Below are 16,883 nucleotides of genomic sequence, written 5' to 3' on the forward strand. Positions count from 1 at the left end.
TGTTTAATTCAAAGGAATCAAGTTAAATACGACAGGGATCTACTTTCCTTTTGCACAGGGGACCAGAACACTTAGTCATCAGATCCATTGTATTTTTCTTTTGTTCCCAAAATAACTATTATTGCTTTTTCTCTGTCAAGTGCCTTATTCCAAAGTTATCATTTTAGGGCAGTCATGCTGTCTGAATCGTGTCTTTTGTGTATCTGACATGTCCTAACTATAAAGTTAGGATAATTGAGAATAACTGATGGGTGCTTGAGTTTGATGGGATCCCAAGGAGGTTTTACTGAAGCTTTTAAAAGTCAGTATTTGTTAAGGTCCTGGGTATTCAGCCTACAGCTGGACTCTGCTATGCTTACTGACACTGGGAAGTAATTTGTACTGCAATAAATCAGTAAATTCACATTAATTAATTCACATGATTAAGAGAGAGACAGTTACTCTCCAAGAACACCATCACACTGCAGAGAAGCAACCGGTTTGTCACGCTGAGACGTGCAGCATGCCCCTAACTCAGCCAGAGGTAACACAGCTGTACACATCTTTCCCTCTGTTTGGTGTCAGGGTTTAGAAGATGACCTGTCACAGTGGCTAGCAGAGGTCAGAACAAAGGAAGGGGAGCCAAACAGATGGAATACATTCGCTAATTTTTGTGAGTACACTAACAAAACAGGTTCTTTTCCATCTTTAGATGTATTTAATAGTAACTTGTGTTACATTGGGTGATCTGTTTTTACAGTAAGACAGACACTCCATCCCTAGCTGGGTCTTGATCTGAGTTGTCCAGTCTCTAAAATGGGAGGAATAGTATCTGTCTACTGATTTGCAAAGGTGAATGAACTTGTAAGATACAGGTATATTAACGTATAGATTTAAGTTAATTTGTAAGAATTAACACTAATAATTTTTCATAAGAAAAAGTGCTTAATCTTCTAGGTGAAAAACAAACAAAACCAAAATCAAAAAAAAAAAAAAAAAAAAAAACAACCAAAAAGGATTGAAAAGAAATATACTTTTCTTATGCAATGTGGTTTTCCTGCCTGGAGAGCTGAGAAGCGAATGCAAGAAATACCACCTGCAAAGTAGGGGAGCTTTTCTTATGTACATCCACAGTTTTGGGCATCCAGATTTGAATGCATTGGCTACTACCTCCACTTTTATTGTACTGTTTACTTACTACAGGGAAACTAAATTCACATGTTAGTTTGGGGAAAAAGACAAGAACATAAAGACATCAAATTGTTGCCAGTAACTTTCAGCATAATCAGGAATAGAATAACTGCAGCCAGCTTGTTTTATAGTGCCAGAGAGTCAAAAATATTTCTGAGTTCATGTAATAGAAGGGATTAAAGCACACCAAATCCACCCCCCTGGTCTATAAAAGTCAGGAGCCTGAAAAATCTCTCTGGATGCCTGTGAACCCAGCTGATGCAGCGGCGCTTTTAGTGTTCAAGGATGTGGCTCGCACAGCAGGGAAAGGCAGAGTGTTAATGAGAGTATCATTTGTTCAGTCACTTCTGCATTGTGAGCAGCAGCTCTGAAGTGCTTCTCAAAGTTATGTTGCAGATTGATATTAATTGAATTCCCATCCATGCAAGATGGAAGCCTAGAAGTAGCAAGGGTATCTTTAACTTCAGGTTCCTGCAAAGATATGTGAAAAGATGAAGACGAAGGGCTATGATCCGTAGCAGCTAAGTTAAAAGAAATCTTTCTTGACTTTAATTGGTTTGGATTGAAGCTGTAGTAGTTTGCACAGTAAATTTATCCTCTATCCTGGCACCTTTTTTCAGTAAGCAAAGTTATGTGTTCATTTGCAACACGTAGACAATATTTTAAGTAACTTCCCATATTACTGATCTTGTCTAGCAGGTGTGTTTTCAGCATATTATTTAAACATGACAAAACCAATAAACTGTACACTGAGCCATCCATTCAAAGGCTCGCACAACCCTTCTGGGATCACCTGTTAGGCCTGACAGCACACGAAGCCTTCCTTTACCCTCAGGTTGTGGACTGAGAGCAGCGTGAGCACACGCCACACACCCACTAACATGTCCTGCTGCTATAAACTGGGGAAACCCTTGAGTGAACAGCGGTGAAGAACAGGTCACAGCTCAGCTTCGTTGCGTTGAATGCCACAAACTCCAGGTCTAAGGCAGGCTAGGAGAAGGTAAGGACTTGGCACCTGCAGGCAGGAGCTTTTACTAACACGGCAGGGCGGAGGGTTTGCCCTGAGTGGAGCAGCAGGTCCTGGGGCACTAATTGGCCTTAATGGCCCTGACCAGCCTCACCAGGGCCCAGGGGCTCCATTTAACGAGCCCAGCCCTGCTGCTCTCCTGGAGCACCCAGCAGCAGGACAGAAAAACAGCTTTAGTGCTGTCTTTATAAGTAGATTAGAAGCGTGAGCTGCTGCTGCAGGATGGAGAGGGGTGGGCTGTGCAATAAGGGGGGCTCCAGGTGCTGGGAACCCTGCTGCCTGTCCTCCTGGCTGCTGTGTGTGAGGAGCCACCGCAGAGCTGCTTGGTTGCGTGTCCTGGAGCCCTGTCTGTCTGCAGGTGGGTTGGCAGTAACTGTGTGAGTCCTTCGTGCCTTTGTCTCAGGCTGCTGTATTGTATCTTTTTGTTGAAGTGATGCTGTTGCGCCTCAAGTAAGCTGCAGGAAAGAGGAGAGAGAAATAGGTCCTGGATTTACTCCTTATCCCCTGGATAAATTTATGAGAGGATCAAGTTTGTAGGGGAGTTAAAAAGCAAAACCAGTTGGGCAGCAAAACCAGTATCTGCCACTTTTTTTGGAAACATTATGGGTGTTTCTTGGAAGCTGGCTCATCCCAACTATCTTCATCCAAATTAGAGTCTCTAAATCATGTGTGTTTGTATTTAGGCACTTGAGCAGTTGAGTATTATTTCCCTAGCAGGTGGTTCAGCTGTTGTGCTATCCCCACTAGCAGAGTGTATTTTTAGTTTGTTTCTAAAAGCAGTAGCTTTGATCCTGATGCTCTTTCTCTTTGCCACTCGCCTACTTTTTCAGCAGCCCCATGCAGATCAGCCTGGCTCCTCCTGCTGTTCAGCATGCAGAGTGCTGTCCCGGTACAGTCCCATAGGCTTGCTTGGGGAGCTTCTCTTCCCAAAAAGGTGAAGCTGTGCCCATGGCAAGTGTGGGTGTGAAGGCTCAGGGCAGGATCTGCAGGCTGTGCTGTACGTGGCTGAGGCTGGGGACCTGCCTGCGGTGATCTCCCCTCTATGGGATTAGAGGTGTTGGGGTGTTGGGAGCTGAGAGAGGTGCTGGGCTAATGGGATTTCACAAATATGGTATTTGTGAGATCATCAGCTTGCCTAACATCCAGAGAGAAAAGAATGTGGAAGAGTGGTTTTTAAAGGCTCTTAGTTTTGCAAGCTGGATCTTGGTGGATCTGTGCTCACCTGGCCACCCTGGAGGAGCCTCCTTTTCTTGTGGTGGGTGCTTTAATCTGCCCAGGTGTGAGATGGATTCAACAATTGTGCTTTCAGTCAGCCCTGACTATTTAAACTTTCCAATTCTTCACAGCAAGCACCATTTTTCAGGGCTTTTTCTTGGCAGAAGACTAAGTAGCAGTAATTTAAAGCCATTTTAATCTGAAATGAGAATCTCTACATGGGGTTTGAATGCACTTCAAGTTAAGTATGTGTTTGCAACTTTTGTTGCTCCCTCTTAATTTTCCGAGTGTGCCTGTAGAAACAGGGCATGTTTGTGTAGTGGCAAAACATTGGGATAGCTCAGCCTCCCTCAGATCTGTGGGCTGCAGGGTGATAGCTACAAAAATAGTAGGGGAGAGATGTATTTGGTATTGGTGCTGAAATGTAGGCAATTAACCTACATCTAATTTCTCACCTTTAAAAGAAAAAAGTGGTCAGCATCTGCTATCTTGCCTCCTCAGGAACACCCTGAAACTTTATCTAGAGTACAGAGCATTTCTGGAGGAAAAATGCATGGTTTATTTAACTTTTTAAAAAATTTATATTTCTTTTCAAGTGCTGTGCCCTGCTGCCATGGGGAACCACAACTTTCTGGGACCGCTCTGACATCTGTGTGATCTAAAGCAGTGATGCCAGAAGTTCTCCTGTGGCAGCTGAGCAGCAGGAACTGACCACAGGCACGTTCCTCGCTGGCCCCAATTGCAGGGTAAAACATGTTTGCTTAAACCACCTTTGTCACAATAAATGAAAAGGTGCCCGAAGCAGCAGTTTAAACAGACCTGCTCTGCCTTGCAATCAGGGCACGCTAGGAGCAAACACACATTCAATTCCCACATTTATCCTGAAGGGTGGTAACTCGCAACTCCACGAGCATCCTCAGAACTGCTCTTTTTTTGCTCTGCAAACCTGTGCCCCCTCGCAGCCCCTTACACAAAGGGTGAGCAGCCCTAGCTGGGGTTGGCTAAGCAATACTCTTTCTCATTTCCGAGTCTCTGTTTGAGCTGCCTCATCCCTTGTGATTTCTGTGTTATCGTTCGGATGTATTCCCTCCTGGCAGGTTAGGAAAACTCATCACTGGAGTTTTATTTTAACAGAGTGTACAAAAAGTCTTCTAGAAATTACCAGGTCCCTTGCTGATTCAGAAGCTGTAGAGGAAAAAGACAGGAAGACGTGAAATGTCTCAGACCAGCCTTCTTTATTAGCCCTGCGATGCTTTATTTGCTTAGTTGTGAGCTATTTGCTAAGTCCCGGTGCTTGCACCAGTCACGAATTTGGAACAGCTTCAACAGTAAGTTTTTCTTGCCAAAGTTCTCCTCCAAATTCCTTAAAGCAGCCTCTGTTTTAGTTTGGTTTTGGAGTGGATCCTGTTGTTCTTGTTGCAGAACTGGGTGTCTTGATCGGTATGCAGAGCAGCAGGCGTGTCAGAGCCATGTGTATTAACTGCAAGGAGCGAGCAATTAAGTGAACTTCAGTTACACAAGTCAACAGATCTCTGCTTGAGTACATTAGCTGAGGATTTAGCGTATTTCCATTTGCATCTAATCAGGTGCAATTCCTCCTTTGCTTTTAATCTGATGTGTACTCACTGGATCTAAGTCTGATTTTTATTTTTTTCTTTTCTTGAACCTTCAGTGTTAATATTGAACCTTGATGGCAAACAAACCATTCCCGTGCCAATTGCTGTCCTCTGGTCAGTCATACGGGACAAGCAGCCTGATGCTCTGGATGGATACATTGGGGTTGTCCTCAGAAATGAGGCGTTTCTGTCTTATGGGAGTCTGGAGGCTCTTGTGGTGGGGTTTCTGGCTGGCCTAGCTGTGGAGACCCCTGGAGGATCCTGATCAGGCACTGAGGGAGGATGGTTGTGTGAGCGATTATTTTGTTGGTAGTGAGGCAATGTTTGAACACTTATTCCCCTTCATCTCCACAGCTCCTATTCCACCCTTGTGATATAGGGCGGTTGGTTAAAATGCCAGGGTCTGTGGGCAAGATGCTGTATTTTGTAACCCCTGGGGAGACCTCATATTTCTGTGGCAGACCTGACTTCTGCCCCTCTCCAAGGGGGCAGGTGGCTGTCCCCATAAGGCACCAGCTGCTCCCCGTGTGCCTGGCTCTGCTGTGAGGCCTGGGGGCAGCAGGGGCTGAGCTCTGTGCTCCCACCCGGCCCTGCAGCCTCTTCCCACAGTGAGATGCTGGTTTGGGATGCTCATGCCCGGGGCCAGGCGCTGTGTTCCGGCTGCTTGTGATTTCAGAGCTGTCAGTCACGCACCCTTCACAAGCACTAAAATTCAGATCAGGCGCTATCACGGGGAATTACATGCCAGCATCACTTGTCTGATCAAGAGCTTCACCTTGTGCTCCCGGGGGATGTGTCTTATAATTTACTTCAGGCTGAGGGATTTTTTTCCCCCTATCTGCTTTATTGCAAGCTGGCAGCACGCTCCTGAAGCCACATGCTGCCCGGCACATCTCCCTGCCTGTTTCCTTTGCTGGCAGCTTGTGGATTTCTGCTGGACTTTGACCAAGTTTTGGAGCTGAGGCCTTGCTTTCTTTACCCACTTATTGCATTGCTCTGGCAGCTCTGTTTCCCCATTACCACCCCGTGTCCCATGCCTGGGCTGCTGACATGGGGGGTGCCCCTCTCCTCTCCCCCAGCTCCTCGCTGCCAACTCAGAAGATGGCTCTTGTCTATGAGCACAGCATCCCAGTGCCACCAAATTGTCCACCAGGCTATGGCCAAGCACTTGAGCAGCCCTGCAGGGTGATGTGTTCAGTCACGGGTCGGAGGCTTTCCTAGTGTCCTATCAGGCCTGGTGCATCTTCAAAGCCTGAGCTTTATCTGCCCTTCAGGGTGCCTGGGGAAACCTGTGCACCCACTCTCCTTTGGCTGAGTGATCCTTCGGGTGTTAGGGAGCACGTGTGGCACCAGCCATGGAGGCCTGTAAGGCTCTGGAACCTTCTAAAGCCAGACAAGGAAGGGGGCCAGCACCACCATGCAGGCCCTGTAACCCCGCTCAGGAGAGGGACCTGCAGCGCACCTCAGGAAGCACGAGGTGACTTCTGCCCAGCCTGTGGTGAGGGCTCCCAGACACAGGTTCAAGCTGTGTGGGATCCCTGTGCAGGATCCAGGCCTCTTTGACCATCTCTGGGACATTCAGCCACGAGGAAAGGCCTCCCTGCCTTGGGGTGCAGAGCTGAGAGGTGCCTCACAGCCAGCACCTGAGCTGGGTCCTGCATGGAGCATCCTGGCCCCAGGCACTTTTCCTTTTTGACTTGCTCATGAATCAAACCCGGTTTGAATGCAGAGCCTCAGGCCATCTCTGCCTTGATTCAGATCTTACAAGCATAGCTGCAAACCTACCAAGAAGTTTTTCATGTGTCTGCTTTCTCTGTGGATTCAGCGTAGCAAAGGCCACATCTAGGTGAGATGCTTCATTTTTTTTTTTTTTTTTTGAATCTTTTCATCTAATATACTCGTCAAAGGCTTGCAGGCAGCTGCAGCTCAAATCACTCTGTTTTCTTGTGATTGCTTTGCCTGATAGCGTGGTGAGTATTTGCATCTGCTCAGTGCATGATGGATGGTTGGATTTGTGCTGTACATTGCAGTCCAGGGGTATAAATGTATTTAGGTAACTTGCTCAGCTTAAACACCAGCACTGTCTGCTGCTCCCTAGTCAGCATCATGGGCAGAGAGAGAGAAAATAACAGCAGTAATTGTGGTGATGGAGTGTCACTGGCAAATAATATGAGCACAAAGACTGTTTCCAGAGATGGAGTATGACTGCTCTGTAACTCCTATTGAGCTTTTGAGGGAGGACAGACTGAAGACCCCATTCAGAAGCATGGAAAGTGTGAAGGGCTGGGAGTCTGGGCAAATATTAGTACTTGATAAGAGTATATTTCTATATTAACAAAAAAAATCACAAAGGCAGGGAGGGAAGAACCCTAATTGCCAGAGATGCAGTGACCCCAGGAGTACAAGTGGTGGAACTGCTCCCAGAGCCCAGTTCAGCAGTGGGGATCAGCAGCTGCTTGGCTCACAGGGCTGCAAGCCCAGCTGAGGGCTGGGTACGAGCCACCACAGTGGATTTAAGGTCCCTCCACGCCATTTTGAGAGCCAGCTGGGAGAGGTCTGTAAGTGGCTTCTTACAGCCCTATGTATTTCCAGGTGGAGGGACTATGTGCAAAGCAATGATGGAGAGCAACCAATCCCCAAATCCAGCTGGTGTCAATCAGGGAAATTAAAATAACAAATGAGAAGGACAGGTGCTGTCAGTCTTCCCAGAACAGAGAGTAAGCAAAAGGGAGCAAGCTTGTTTCCTGTGTGATATGTACTTGCTTTCAACACTGATGACATTTTAGTTTGCTTGGTGAGCAGGGGATAGAGATGGACTAATGAGGAGTGGAAAGAACTTGGGATGCAAAGCCAGGGACTCCTGGGAGGCCCAGGAGGAACATTTGCATAATCTTAACATCTTCCTTTGGCTCAAATCTCTCAAGTCTCCTTCCTGGGAACTTCACAAACTCTTTCTTCAAATGCTGCAATAGCAATGTGCTTCTCTCACTGTGACACGCAGGATTTCAGTGGGGGTTAGATATCTTCATCCACTGCAGCCTTTTTGTGGCTGTATCCAGGCTCAGTTTCTGTGCCACCAGGCCTCTGGTGGCATGCAGGGGCTGTGTGGGCAGCTGGGCTTTGAGTGCTGGAGCATCCTTCTGGGTCTGTGGCCCCCCATCGCGGGGCAGGGGTACAAAGGGATTCACCTCCTTGAAGGACGCTGCAGGTAGGAGCAAGCTGGCCTTCTCACACCACTTGTCTTTGTTACTGATACACAAATGCTGCGACCCCCTCCTAGGGTGTCCTCTGTGCATGTTTCATTCAGGAGTGGCCCTGTGTGTAAGGTTATTTGGGACAGTTAGAGGAAGAAGTGTTGCAAGGTGGTCTAAGTCTCAATGCTCTCAAATGAGAGCTGCCCAGGCAGGCTCTTCCCTCATGTGGTGGCCCCTGGGGCACTTCAGAGCACCCAGGGCCCAGCCTGCAATTTGAGGTGTACGTGATGAGCTGTGTTAGCCCTGGCAGGACTCTGCGTGGGCTGGGGTGCAGCCCTTGCTCTGAATGTTGTTGCTTCCAGCTCACCCAGAGGTGGTGTGAAGGCTGCAAGGCAAACCGCAGGGCTGTGTGGTTGTACTGCTCCTCAGCACTGCTGCGTGTGCAGGGTAAGGAAGCTGCTCTGGCTTACACAACTGTGGTTATGTTTCCCTCCATCCCTAATTTTATTTGTTACTTTTTTTTTTTACCATTATCCCCTTTGGGGCTATATTTTTTATTTAATATCTAATTCATTTTTAAAGGCAAACTCATTACTGTTTTGGAACTGTGGGTAGATTTTTTTTTATTATTTTGTTAATACAGCAGCCATAAGCAATTTTAAAGCACTGCTTTACTATATAAAACGATCTTCCCTTATGATCTGATGTTGATGCTGCAGCCTGATTTATTTTGGAGAACTGCAGCAAATGGCAAATGCTTAGAAGCTAATCATCACGTTGGTGATGGACATATGGGTAGAGTATGCGCAGCACGTCTTTAAAAGACAGGCTGGTGAGGCTTGTCGTGCTCTGCAGCCTGCGTGCGTGGTGCTTTATGCCCCTTCTTGCTGCCAGCCAGGGCACGGGTTCGAAGGAGTCGAAGCCTGGCTGGGTCTGGGGATGCAGGAGGAGCTGGTCAAGGGAGATGCTTGGGTATGAGGTGAGATGAAGCTTTTTGCTGGGCTCCTCTCCTGCACCATTGGTCGTGTGTGCTTATTCTGAAGGACAGAAGTGCTGCTGGGTGATGCTCAGAGGATGTGGGGTCACTGAACAGGGACAGGCCCTGGGCTTGTGCCACGCTTGCTGCCAGGTGTCTGTGTGGCACCACCCCAGGGGATGCTTGGAGCTGCTGCACCATCATTACCTGATGTGGAGGGATCGGTGTGGCCTGCAGCAGTTCCCATTTGTGCTAATAACAAACACTGCGTGGCTTTTAGGCAGTAACGCTTCCTTTTCTCACGTGCTGAGGCAGCTCAGGAGCAGTGTGTGGCTGTCAGCCTGTGCAGGGGGAACGGCCGGCTTCAGTCCCCCCTTCTGGAGCCCTTGTGGTCTGGCTGGGGAGAGGGGGAAGGAGATGAGCCTGAAGCTCTTACTTGTGAGGCTGCTGGAGGCCTCTCTGAAACCAAGACTTTTTTTTTCCTGCTGGTGGATGAAATGCAGGCAGGGTGGTGGGTGTGCTGATGGCGTGTTTGAAGCTTACATCAAACACTTCTGGTCTGGAAACCTCAGAGGAGCAGGGTGCTCTCTGGCCCTGCTCTCACCTCCAGGCTGTGCAGGCTGCATGGAGATGCCCAGCCTTCCCCAGGGATGGGGCTGACCTCCAGGGCTGGGCTCTGGTTGCTGAAAAATTTGCCTGGGCCATGTGAGATGTGGGGCAGGGGGGCTGTGGGCAGAGCTGGACGCTCAGTGCTGGTGCTCAGCAGCTCTGCAGAGCCCTAGAGCAGGAAGATGCTGGTCAGAGAGTGGCTAACAAGGCAATTAGGGGCACGAGGGGTGGGTAACGTGTCCCATGTCCCTGTTGGTCTGCTCAAGTTGAAGGTGGGACAGGACTCATCCTGGGGAGCCTGGGTGCTGCAAGCCTCGCAAGAAAGGAGCAGCTGAAGAAGGCAATGTGGTGGGAAAGAAAAAATAGCTGCTCTGCTCTGTGCAGGGGCTGCTTTTGCCTTTTCAACCAGCAATGGGGAATAGCTCCTGAGCCAAGCAGCTGTGCTATGAGCTGACTTGCTTAGCCCAAAAACTTTATTCTCCTGTGTGCATTGTAGGGGAGGTGTTGACAGGTTATGACTGATGCTGAGGCAAATGATTTTCATGACTTCTACAGCATCTTGCTCTTTACTCTGATTTTTCTCCACGTAAGTACATCTGGGAGAGGTTATTCAGCTGTTTGGACCACTGCTTTGGTCTTTTGTGCCTGTTTCTGAGCTGGGAGTGCGGAGGGAAGGCAGAGCCACTTGTCTGTTCCCTCTGCAGCTGCCCAAGACACTGAAGGAAGCCGAACGCTTCCCTGTAATTGCTGGAGAGGTGTTTGTCCTGTGTGGGACTTGTCAGCTTCTGGACGGTCCCCAGATGCCTGTGTGCTTGCAGAAAGCAGGAAAGCTGGAAGTGAAATGGCAGCCACCAAAAATGGAGCGTGGGTCTGAGCAACCTGCGGGTGTGGGCAGCCCTCGGGGAGGAGGTCCTGCCCCAGCACGGTGAGCTGGCATCTGGGGAAAGACAAAACCTTCAGTGATGAGTGTTCCTTCCCTGACTGTGCTGCTTCGTTGCTGGTTGAGCTGGAAGAGCCTGCAGAAAGCCTTTGGGTGCAGACAGAGGTTAATTGTGCTGCTTTTCTCCCCAGCCCACCTAATCTTTGCCATTGATGTTTCTACAGCCTTTCCCTTTAAAATTAAGGCTATTGTTTTCCCCTCTGCCCATGAAGAATGTGATCTTGGAGGCACAGACTTTTCCAGGCAGTCTTTATGAACAAAAACAAGCATTCAAACCTTGAATGAAGTCTTATGGCTGGCTGGGAACTTTCTCAGTAGATGTCCTGTAGCAGAATATGCTAAAACTTGAACCTGAAGCTCTGCAAATACCTATGCTTCTTTCCATAAAACTTCTAATGAGAAGTACTTTTGGATGGAAGGCACAATTTCTGGCTGGGGCAGGCAGGAAAGCCCTGGTGCTGGGCTGTTCCCATGCACTGGGGGATGCTCTGGCCACACCAGCCACTGTTGATCTGGGTGCCTTGGTGGTGGGAGAGGCACAGCAGGTCTCCTGCGGGGCTGGTGGAGCCTCAGCCTTGTTTCATGACTTGTCTCCTCTACAGCATCCCTCCTAACACAACGTGAGCAGGGATAGCAGCAGCTCTTGGAGCCCTGGTGGGTCTCACGGAGGGAGGCAGGGGTGGGCCTTGTGCCAGTTCATAAAACAAAACTGCTCCTTAAGGCCAAGCTAAATCAGCTTGTGAAGGAGGGATTAAAAAGGAGGCAGAGGGCAGCTACAAGGAGAATGCCACCAGAAAGCCGGCTCTTTGATTCGGGGTCAAAAGCAGATTTCGATGCATTTGGGCTCTAAGCCCTGTTAAGTGCTGCTGCAGGCAGGCTGGAGCCTGGCGACAAGCACTAATTTTGAGAGATTATTCCTTGCTGGTGGACAATTACACACTGATCTCAGCAGGAATCTGAGCATGGCTAATCTAAATGGCTGGCATTTTGCTATTCGGGAAGCGATGCCTTTTGATTTGTTAATGTTAGAGAGCATTTACCCTGCACAATGAAGGTTCAAATGTTCTCCCCAGGTTTCATTACTTCTCAGGCTTGCTCAGTAAAGGCAGGAACAAAATGCCTGTGCACTGATGTTGTTGGTAAGTAGCAGAAAATCGCCCTGTTAATGTGGGGAAAGCCTCCTGCTTGTGCACTTGAGAGGCTCCTGGGATCAGGCGTCTGGCACCAGCAAGGGGCTGCCTGGGGTCCCTAACAGCTCCTGGGGGTGCTGCAGCTCCTCTCTTCGAGCAACATCGCCTAAATGTCTGTGTCAAGGGGCAAGGCCTCATCCAACTTGAGTTGTAGCTGCTGGGTGCTGTGAACTCACCTACAACGAGATCTTAGATATGACAGCAAGAACAGGAGAAACATCAGAGGTGTCCGAGGTGGCTGCTGCCATGAGGTGCCTTTTGGTGCCTCGTTCCTCATGTTGCTGCATCCCCAGGTGGGTGAGCTGGGGCCTGGCCTCACCACGTGTGAAGTGCTTCCAGTACATCCCCAGCTGGTATAAAACGCCCTAAGTGCTGCCTGCAAGGGAGTCGCGCTTTACTTGCACCAAAAATTTGCCTGTGAGCATCCAAATTCATCTGAGAGCAGCTTGTTAGTAGCACCTAGATACTATGGTAATTGGTGAGCTATAAATACCCGAGCAGACATAATATTAAACAGGCTGTGTCATCAATTAGTTAATGACAGAAGCATAGAAATGTTGGATAAAAATAACCTGTGATAGCACAATCCTTTCTTCTTACCCCCTCCCCTACTCTCCCTACCCAGAAGCGAGCAGCTCTGGGACACCTCATTTTTTACTGTTAATAATTTAGGAGCTGTAATGTGCTGTGATGAGCAGCGTCTGATCTGCAAAACATTCGCTTTTCCTGATTGCTTTGTGCTTCCAATCCTCCACGAGTCGCAGAGCTGGTAAAAACAAGAGGATTTGATGCTGAGAATCCTCTCGGGTAATGAGGTGGAGCGCGCGGTGCGGCTCCTAGATGGGGCTTGTTTAATTCTGGTGGTGGTGCTCCCACAGTGGCAGCAGCTGCCTGTGGTGTGCAGCAGCGTGGCCTGACAAAGGGCACACAGGCTCAAGGAATGGGGAGGGCTCCAAGGAAAGGAATTTAGCACTTTCCTCGTTCCTTGGGCTGGGATCTGCAGCTGTGAGTCGGACCCTACAAATGCAGCCTGGCTCTGGTAAAAGCAGCACATTTCCTTCATAGAATTGGCTGTCAGGTTTCAGAAGTCATGGAGGATCCAAGGAAAGGAGTGGGACAGACTGCCCCACAGGCAGTGTGGACGTGCAGATCCCATTCATGAAGGTGAACAGCCTAAGAGCAACCTCAGCAGGTTGCCAGGAGAAATGGGAACGCAGCTCTGAGGCCCATGCCCCAGCTGCTGTCCTGTTTTTTCCTTTCTGGCAAGGAAACGCTCATGATGTGAAAGTTTGACCTGATAGCTGGAGCCTGGAAACCTTTTTATTCCCCCCCATCTTACTTCCCCTCTGATTTAATAATAGCTAGGATCCTTTATACAAAACAGCAAGACACATGAGCCCTGTCTCTCTATGGCATTTAAACCACATGGGCGCAGAGCTTGCTGCTGTGCTCCTTGCCCTGGCAGCACTGCGTGTCCCTGCTGCCTCTGGGGACTCATCCCTGGACCCAAAATGTGTCCCTGAGCATAGGGCGTGCGTGCTCCTGGGGGCAAGGAGTGCCAAATTCATTTGGTTGCCCCTGGCTCCCTCCTGACTGAGTAGGGAGGAGGACGGGGGCCGTGCTGGCTGCAGTAGTCGGGGGTCTGGGCCTCCCCTGAAATTCAGCAGGTCAAAACTGACCGAAGGCATGAGGGAGAAATCCCAAACCCCATCCAGAAGCGGAGAAGGGAAGCTTTCATGGTGCAGCTCTCATTTCCACCATTTCCACTTCTTCTGCTGCTTTTTTTAATGAAGTAACAGACAGTTTGTTTCTATTTAAATGACAAAATTGTCGCAACTGTGACAATTCCAACATCCCGAATTCTTAAGTTTAGGTCCATTTCCCTCCTCTTTCTCCACCTCCTTTCCTCTTTTCTGGGATACAGAAATTAGGATAGGATTTAAGGAAAGGAGGTAAAGACTAAAGGGAATCCTGAAATATCTCAACTTCTGAAAAGGGAAACAAAATGATTTTACTTCTTGTTTGCTTCTTTGGGGTCTTCTGTTCATTTTTGGGGAAAAAAAGTCTGCCTATTCCATGCCAAATACCTTATTTTTTATTTTATTTTTTTCCCCCAGCTGAGATGAATGCCCGTGTGTGAGAAGCAACGACGGTGTCTTGTTGTGGAAAGCTTGTGCTCACCAAGGCTGGAAAACCCTTCAAAGAAAGGCTCTGGTGATCCTGGGCAATTGGAAATTCCCACGCTGATGATGGATCAAACCAAGGCAAGGAAACAGCAGTGGATAAATGGGACAAATGAAGCATGGAAGGTGAGGATGTTGGGATGGGGCTGGTTTGGAGGGATTACGGGGCGAGGGGCTGACAGAGAGCTCCCTGGGATTAGGTGGGGGCTGCAGCTGGTCCCTGGGCAGGCAGGGGGTGAATCCTCTCCTTCTCCTTCCTACTCATGGCTTTTGCAAAGCTCCAGCACTTGCTGGCAGGGTGACTTTGTGTCACCACAGAGTGCAGGTGGCTTTGTAGTAATGAGCTTAGAGCTAATGAAGAATATCTTTGGGTGTTTCTTCGGAAGAAAACGCTGATCCATTTATAACAAGTCACCACTTGCAAAGCAATTACCTGAAATATGGTTTTTTTTCTCTTTCTATATAAAGAATGAACCTTTTTAATTTTTAAATCAAAATATGTCAATGATGCCTGTCAAGAGTGATTGGTTTTTGTAATTTAAATGTTGTGAACATATCCTGTGAGAAGTCTGCAATAAGTCTATCTTTTTTGTTAGGCTTAAAAAAGAAAAAGCAAAAGCAAGCAGGGCTAACTCCCTGGAGTGTAGGAGGGATGTTTTTTTTTCTAAAAGTGCCAAACTTCTGAAATCTGAAGGCCTCATAGTGTGCACATTTCCATGTAAATACTACAATATCTGTGGATTTTTTTGCCTCTACTTCTTTACTGTTGACTTCCACGGGTGGTTGCACGAAGAAGTGATGCAGACAGCTCTGGTCCCTTCCTTGCTTGGTTATGAGAAATGGATTTAATACTGGAGCTGCTCAGGTCCATCACCCGTGACCTTTGGGTGCCCAGCTCGTTCCCTGAAGTGAACGCTGGGCTATTGAATTCTGCATATTTTATAGGGAGCCAAAGAGGGAAATGGTGCTGATGTCAAAACTGTTCTGCGTAGGTGTGGCTGCTCCATGCTGTGTCCTTTTTCTGTGACCCTCCCCAGCTTGTAGCAGGAGGTTACAGCTTCTTCTGGTGCTGGTGGGCTCTGGGGTCCCCATCTCCAGCACAACGCCGCTCCACAACCTCAGTGGGTGAGGGGGGATGAGGAGTGTGGGGTCAGGGGCACCTCATGCTTCATCCTCTGCACCAGGAGTGCCGCTCCCTGTGACTTGAAGGGGAGATGCCTAAATGGCTCCTTGTTTTCCAAGCTGTTCCAACTGTGATGGTGGTAAGTTTTTGGCTGAGTAAATTAAAAGGCTTGAGTGTTTAAAGGGGGATGAAGTATTACTTGTGTTTATTTTAAAATATATATGCACTGGTTTTTACAACACTTTTCATGGCTCATGAAATCCCTTTTATTTTAATTTCCTTCCTAGAAAGTGTGTGATGTGCTGCTCATTGCTCAAACTCAAAATAAGATTTTTATCATGGATAGCATCCATTTTAAAATGTTTGACAGACAAATTCCTCTTATTTTCCCCGTTTTTACCTACCCCAGGGCTTAAGTAGCTCATAAACAACAACAGCATCAACAAAAATTGTTTTGTTATTCAAATGAGACTTCTTTTTTCCTCTCTGCAAACTGTCTTTAACAATAATAACCGCCTAAAGCTCTCCGATTTCCTTCATAGGCAATCATTCTGGCCAAACCCAAACAAAGTAGGGAGCCCATTTTGCATACACCTGCTATAATTATTTTGATAGGCACATCAGGGGGAACGCGCTGCTGCACAACGCTCCTGCTTAATTCCTTCTGTGCAGGAGCATCACCTCGCTGCCTTGACGGAGGACTTTGTGGTTTGGGGGCTGGATGGTCCCTGGCTGGGAAGGGGCAGGGTGCTCTCAAACCAAGGCCATGTGCCTGTAAGGTGGGGGCTCTGCTCTCTGTCCACAGATACTGTGGGACTTGTCTGCTTGCTGGTCACCGCAACCTAGTGAGGTGGCATTAGCCTCGTTTGGCAGATTGCTAAATGAGACAGGGAGAGGTCAAGTCATTTGACAGGTGTTGATCAGCTCTTGCAGCACTCTTGAGGTTAGGGCTGCGGTGTGACACCAAAGCAGCTGCTGTCCTACAGCTTCTTTCTGTGTTTTTTTTCCCCTGTATATTTCTATGTCCCTATCCCCAGTGAGTGTTGTGCTGGGATGTATGGGAAGTCTTTGCTGTGGTGCAAAGGGACAGGTTTTGGCTAGCAAGAGAGCAATGACATTGCTGAACAGATGCAGAAAAGCCAGGGCAGGAGTTCCCTACGTGTTGTCTCAGCCACGTGGGACACAAGGCGGTCCTTTTAATCGGGGCTGATCTGTGAGAAGAAAGTTCTGCATCTCTTTCATGTGCTATTTTTGCCCTGCTTCGGCAGTGGCACGGCAGAGAGGCCCGGCTAATGAGAGAGCAGGGTTTTTTGATGCCAGCCCAGAAAGCAAGTGCCAGCTCAGTCATTTTTTATGCGTTGGTTATTGAAGCCATAGGTGGTCATGGGGAGGACTGCAAGGAGGCTTTCCATCTGATGTCGCACCAGCTGCTCCTGAGTGCACGTGGCTGAATTTGGGAAAAGAAAACTGGGAAAGGGAACTGAAACCCCCTGGTGTGGATGCTGACCTCGTAGCATAAGCATCTCTATGCAGGGCTTTGAGGTTTGTCCTTTGACTATTAGCACAATCCTGGACCTTATTATAACTCTCTTTGAGCTATTCTGTGTAAGTTGCATTGATCTGTGGGTAAAAAGCACTAT

The 16,883-nt window shown here is 48.2% G+C and overlaps 1 long non-coding RNA gene across 5 annotated transcripts in view; it reads left to right on the forward strand.

Moving 5' to 3' along the window:
• The first annotated feature begins 2,298 nt into the window (after positions 1 to 2,298).
• LOC137859647 (uncharacterized) overlaps positions 2,299 to 16,883 on the forward strand; it is a 53,492-nt gene continuing 38,907 nt past the window's right edge. The window contains exons 1-2 of one of the 5 annotated variants that reach the window (XR_011098431.1): positions 2,299 to 2,555; positions 14,055 to 14,246. This is a non-coding gene — a long non-coding RNA (uncharacterized lncRNA). The remainder of the gene's footprint in view (positions 2,556 to 14,054; positions 14,247 to 16,883) is intronic. The other 4 variants (XR_011098429.1, XR_011098432.1, XR_011098430.1 and 1 more) reach the window with 4 other exon arrangements.

The sequence above is a fragment of the Anas acuta genome, chromosome 7 (assembly GCF_963932015.1).
Source record: "Anas acuta chromosome 7, bAnaAcu1.1, whole genome shotgun sequence".
In the NCBI taxonomy this organism is placed as follows: Eukaryota; Metazoa; Chordata; class Aves; order Anseriformes; family Anatidae; genus Anas; species Anas acuta.